The 5,505-nt window shown below is 34.3% G+C and overlaps 1 non-coding gene across 1 annotated transcript; it reads left to right on the forward strand.

Annotated features, from left to right (window-relative positions):
• The first annotated feature begins 4,340 nt into the window (after nt 1-4,340).
• On the forward strand, nt 4,341-4,412 carry TRNAD-GUC (transfer RNA aspartic acid (anticodon GUC)). Its single transcript has one exon. It is a non-coding gene; the product is annotated as a tRNA-Asp (tRNA).
• The last annotated feature ends 1,093 nt before the right edge of the window (nt 4,413-5,505 follow it).

A 5,505-nucleotide genomic window follows, 5' to 3' on the forward strand; every position in this document is an offset into this window, starting at 1 on the left:
GACAAGTGCTCACAAAAGACATCAAAGCTAGGCATGGTGAAATTAGTACCCAAACCATCCATGGTGGAGTAGAAGGCAGAGGCAAAAAACTGAAAGGGACCCCGAAGCTTCGAAAGAATCAAATGAATGCACTCTGTATCGGTCTTGTTCTTTCCACATCCCTAAAGAACAGATCTGGTAGTCTTGAATTTGTTCAAAAAATCCTCAATAGTGGGAAAGGTATCAGGCAACAATGAAGTCAACTCTGCCTCAATCTATAATGCCCGAATCTCATTGACCCTCCTGAAGAGAGAATCAAACTTCACCCACATATCCCAAGGAGTAAGCAACTCATCAAGGTGAAATAGAAGACTGTCAGGGACATGCAAAGCGATCAAACCCATGGCCTCATCCAGCTTGTTCCGGTACATAAGAACCTCATAAGGATGGTGAAGGTCTGGCTGAACCTCATCCAATGTAGCCCACAACCCTCGTGACCTGAGAAGCCTTGTGATGTGGGGCTTCCAGGTGTGATAGTTGTGTGAAGTCAACAACTCAACTGAAGGATCTGCCATGAGAACAAAGAAAAGAACTCTGCACCTGCACCAGCTTGTTGGTTGTTTTTATTACGTGATCTTTCAGAATAGACAGAAGATGCAGAAGGGTTTGTTTGTTTTGAGAGTTTAGGTGTTCCTGATTTATGAGATAAATGACAGAAAGTGAGAAAAAAAACACCCCCCCACAATGGAGAAACCCAAACCCTAGTACATAGTATTGAGAAGGAAGTAGTGCATAAGCAAAAAAAATTCAAACTGATATCTCATGTACCTGGTGAAAATTCTGAGAAAAAAGATCACAAATCTGAATAGAGCATGCTGAGAGCTTTCCAACGCCTATTCGTTTTCGAAAAACGAAGTCTGTTTGCCCATTCTATGGCCCCGGAAGTGCAAAAAAGAAACCTGACTTTGACTGGTAAAAAACATAGTCAAATAGAAGATCTAGGAAAAAACTCCACCACCACGAGGTCCGTCTTGGAATCACCTTTCCAATGCCTATTCATTCGCCAAAATCCGACTCCGGATGCACGATCTAGGCTCAAAAAACCAACCCCCTCTCAAAAAGACTAGAGAGGAGGGACTGGTTGTGCTCCGGGCAGAGGTGGGGCTCGGGCCGGGCGGAGGTGGCGCTCGGGCTAGGCGCAGGTGGCGCGGCCAAGTGGAAGTGGCACAGCTCGAGAGGTGGTGGCTCACCGACGAGGTGGGAGCGACGATCGGAGGGGACGGGAGTAGCGCCGGAGTTGGAGCAGCGGCCGGCGAGGGAAGCGGCCCGGAGAGACATGCCGGCGGGAGAGCTGTTGTCGGAGTGCTGGGTGGGGCCGACCTGACAGCTCCGTACGGCGCCGGACTGTCAGGTCCGGTACCCAACAATTTGGGTTTATAAAAAACTCCCTTTTTTTTTAATTCGTTTTTTTTATTTAATTGATTTTTTTTTGAAATTTTTTTGAAAAATCAAAACAATTCGGCCTGCATGCCGTAAAAAGGCAATTTTTTTTTCTTCAATTTTTTTCTCGATTTGCGTGCCAGGGCTGTACGACCTGGTTTGGAGAGAAAAAAATCACCCAGATGCTCAGGGGTCAAAAATGGACAAATTTTATATGACTATAGGGGTTTTTGGGTCTTCTGAGCACGATGGTGAGGTCCGTTTAGGCCCAAAGTGCTCAGAAAAAAAACTTAACCCTAAGCACACAAAAAAATGCCTGAAACCCCAAATCTGCTTCAGATGCAAAATTCTCAAAAAACAAGAACAGGTAGCTGCAGATCTGAGCTCTGATACCATATAGAAGTTGAGAAAAACAACCCCACAGTAGCCTGAAGATCTTCTGCAAGCCGAATAACCTATTACAAGGACGAGCAATGAAGCAAAATCTGAAGAACAAGAAAAACATAGGAAAAACTATTCTCCAAACAAGAGAGCTCCAATTCACCAGAAAAAAGTATTGTGAAAAGATGATACAATGAAAAGAAAAATAACCTCTAATAGGTCAAGAAACCCTAAAAAGGGAAAACCCTAGGTTTGCACATAATAATTAATTAAAATAATTAATTATATGCACCTAATGTTAGCTTAAGTGTAAAAAGATAATTGGAAACTTAAAGAATTAAACAAATAATGTTTAATTAATCAAGTAAAGACCCAATTACTCTAACAGGGAGTACATAATAAAACAATATTACAACTATCATTCTTTCATAAGTGTAAGGGGGTGATTAAATTAGTTTATTAATATAACCTAGTCATTCAATCATTATAACACATCAGAGAAAATTATACGTAGATAACATATTAATTTTCTTTTCAAATACGTGTGTGTGTGTGAGGGAGAGAGATCATTATACCATTATACAATAGAGAAATTACAAGGAGATAACATATGATTTTTCTCATACTAATTATTCTTTTTTTAAGGATTGTGTGTGTACCTTCACAATTATTATTAAACATATTTTATTTTCTTGAAAAAATCTTAGTAGAAGGTGTTAATGAAGAGTTGTGATTTTTGAGGAAATCTTGTATGATTTTATTTTTCTAGAAAATGAATTATTTGATTTTATGTAGTAGCTAGAATCTTTGATTTGATTTGACTCTAGAGATATATTTTCCTTTATTAAATTCTATAAATTTTGAGAAACGCTTCACAATTTTTAGTTCCAATGGAGATCTCTTCAAAGTGGACACATATACGCTTCCTTCGAATCACCTTATTCTCATGGACACCTAGAGAAAATTGCTTCTCACACTATGCCTAGGTATACACATAATTTCTACATTTCGTTCTACATAATTTTTAATTATTTAATTGATTGTATGGTTGCATACATTCCTTTCCAAATTGCTAACCTACACCAAATGCTATCTTGGAGATAAGTTGGATGATCAAAAAACCCTTTTCACTATGATGAAGTCTTTAAATTTACCAATGAAAGAGTGCCTCCTTAGTTTTCTTTCATTCTTTACTATCTTTACAATATTGGTTTTTTTTAATTATTCGTTGAAATAAGTTTTTGTATGTAAAATACTAGTAGCACATAGATGATTCTCAATAGAGATGTTTTTCATTCTCTGCATTGAGCTTGGCTTTGATCAGGTTTTCATTATGTATTTGATTATCGTACTTAAACATATATCTCTTGTGACAATAACCTTCCTCATGTGAGGATGATATAAAGACTGAAATAAACACACCACCCTCCTCCATTGCTCAAAGTGAAATGATTGGAGAAATTTTCTATAAATTTTCTGTATTTGTGCACAACCTAATAATTGCTTAGTTGTGAAAATATTTACCAACAATTTAATTTTTATTATATTAATTTTATTCTCAATTTTTTATATTCTTTGATGAACTGTACTAATTTTTTTCTCAATTTTCATATTTATTAAAAATATTGAATAATATTATTTTGATTTCTATTGTCAATTTATGGCCTTAGCATTAAAATAGTATTTTTGGTATGTTCCTTATATTTAATAAATTTCGTATTACTATTCCGATCAGAATACAAAAATATTGGACTTTATAGGGAGGTTTTGTACATAAGGTTTTCCATCTCTCTACACTCTAGTCAATGTATCAAAATCTTTAATAATCAAATAGTTAACTTGACAATTTTACACTTCATCCCTCCCAAAAAGTGGCTAATAAGGAAGTTTATTTCTTTCCAGATTATTGAATGTTTAGTGTTTAAATTTCTAAATAGTGTAGAAGCATAGACTCATTCTCAAGAGCTTTGAGTGTATGCACATTATCAATTGTAAGAGTTATTTATGTGATTTTATGTATTTTATAGACTTTAATTTTAATTTTTTTTGCTACTTTTGATAAGAATTGTATTTACTTCTATAAGGAATTATAGGTACAACAATGAGAACATTAGATAGCTTGATATTCAAAATTAAAAACATACGTGTAGATAGTGAGATTTTCCACTACTAAAAATCTTGCCCTTTCATAATGAAAACTTCAGATTCTATTAAGAAGTGTATTTAAATTGCAGCATGCCATTTAAGATGCATTCATGTTGAGATTAATTATGATACCAAATTCAAAAATTTAGACATGATATAATTAATTCCAATAAATTTCATTTATCCTATTATATAAATAATACTAATATATTCAATAAACTAAATACATTCTGAAAAAAAGAAAATCAATAAAATAAATAAATTTTGAAAAAAATATTTCTCCTACACATTTTTAAAATTTTCACAACCTTAATTAAAAAATAATGAAGGAATGAAGAGAGACTGCGATTGACAAAATATTTTTATAAAAATAATAAATTATAAGATTAATCAGAGTCGTTGTAGTATAGTGGTAAGTATTCCCGCCTGTCACGCGGGTGACCCGGGTTCGATCCCCGGCAACGGCGATTTCTTTTATGTTGCGAACAAAATTAGTATGCAAGCTTTTTTCAACTGGAAAAGATATTTCTGAGATCCAACTATTGCTTTTCAACTTTTAATTTTTGAGATTTACAAAACCTCTTGCAAGCGTTTTTGAGATTTAATTGTGCGTAGTGCAGCGGCCAAATAGAAGACCCTGATTTCTGTTCACTTAAGAATATTTGATCTTTCATTTTCTTTAAATATATTAGATAAAATATATCCATATTAAAATCTTTTATTTTTCTCCTATGAATATTTTATCTTTCATTTCCGTGTAGAAAATCAATTTAAGGGCCCAATGAAAAAGAACGGTCAGGATTCAACATATTTTCCCTAGGACTTATGGTCCCATGAATGCAATACATATAAGTTAGTTAAATATAAATTTAGTATGCCACATTGTGGCAGTGCAAAAAATGGTTAAAAATATGAGCCAAAGAATAATGGTGGACACATGGGCAGGTCGACTATGGCTGATATTAATTCTTTTAACTATTTAAAAACAACTTCATTATATATCACACACCACCTCCTCTGAATATTCAACAGTTGTTAAATCACATTCTCACATGAAGAGCAAATCTGGGCAGAGAATATAGCGATCACATGAATATGACAGAATAACACATCTTGTCACATAATATATTTACTAGCAATTGCACCTTGGTGTGCAATGGGTACGCCGAATAGGTGTGGAAGGTCAATTCAAAAAAAAAATTGGTCTAGATATTTTCCATACATTTATGCAATTCATGAGAAAAATTGGTAGGTCATTTAACAAAAGTGTCAATAGAGAAGTAATAGCTTCAAATCAATTGTACATCCACTTACATGGATCCAAGCATGGTTGAAACAAAAAATTTGAATAAAAAACATAATCAAGCTCCATTACCAATAGGTTCATCTTATGATTACAATAAGGAGAGATGGTAATTGTGGGAGATATAGAGGGGTAACCGTTAGGATTTACATGCAGAAAATATCAATTATATGCAGATAAATATAAAACACAAGAATGAAAAACACAAAAGTAATAACAACAAAGAGACAATATTTAACGTGGTTCACCCAATCTTG

The sequence above is a fragment of the Cryptomeria japonica genome, chromosome 2 (assembly GCF_030272615.1).
Source record: "Cryptomeria japonica chromosome 2, Sugi_1.0, whole genome shotgun sequence".
Taxonomy (NCBI): Eukaryota; Viridiplantae; Streptophyta; class Pinopsida; order Cupressales; family Cupressaceae; genus Cryptomeria; species Cryptomeria japonica.